The following is a 926-nucleotide window of genomic DNA, read 5'->3' on the forward strand; positions in this document are numbered from 1 at the left end:
CAGGGGGGCGACAGGGGAGCAACGGGGGGCAACCAGCACCCGGGGGGCAACGGGGGGCAACCGGCACCCAGGGGGCAGCAGGGGGGGCAACAGGGGGGCAACGGGGGGCAAGTGGCACCCAAGGGGGCAACAGGGGGCAATGGGAGGCAACAGGGGGCAACGGGCACCCGGGGGGGCAACAGGGGGCAACAGGAGGCAACGGGGGGCAACGGGCACCCAGGGGGGCAACAGGGGGCAATGCGGGGCAACCAGAACCCGGGGGGTAACAGGGGACAACGGGCACCCAGGGGGCAACAGGGGGGACTGGGGACAACAGGGGGCAACAGGCACCCAGCAGGCACTGCGTCACCGGGGGGCAACGGGCACCCAGGGGACAACAGGCACTTGGGGGCAACAGGGGGCAATGGGGGACAACAGGGGGCAACAGGAGGCAACAGGCACCTGGGGGGGCACTGTGACACCCCGGGGGGCAACAGGTACACGGGAGACACCGGGAGACAACAGGGGACAACAGGGACCCCAGGGGGGCACTGCATCACCCTGGGCACTGGGGGGCAACGGGGGGCAACAGGCACCCGGGGGACAGTGGGCACCTGGGGGACAACGGGGGACAAAGGGCACACGGGGGGTACCAGGGGGACAGTGGGGGACAAAGGGTGCCATGGGGACAAAGGGCACACGGCGGGCACCATGGGGACAACAGGCACCCAGGGGACAATGGGCACCTGGGGGACAACGGGGGACAAAGGGCACACGGGGGGCACCAGGGGGACAGTGGGAATCTGGGGGACAGTGGGGGACAATAGGCACCATGGGGACAATGGGCACATGGGGGGCACCAGGGGACAATGGGCACCATGGGGACAATGGGGGACAACGGGCACCATGGGGACAACAGGCACCCGGGGGACAATGGGCACCTGGGG

Source organism: Neopelma chrysocephalum, unplaced genomic scaffold (assembly GCF_003984885.1).
Source record: "Neopelma chrysocephalum unplaced genomic scaffold, ASM398488v2 Primary Assembly neopelma1_113577, whole genome shotgun sequence".
Lineage (NCBI taxonomy): Eukaryota > Metazoa > Chordata > Aves > Passeriformes > Pipridae > Neopelma > Neopelma chrysocephalum.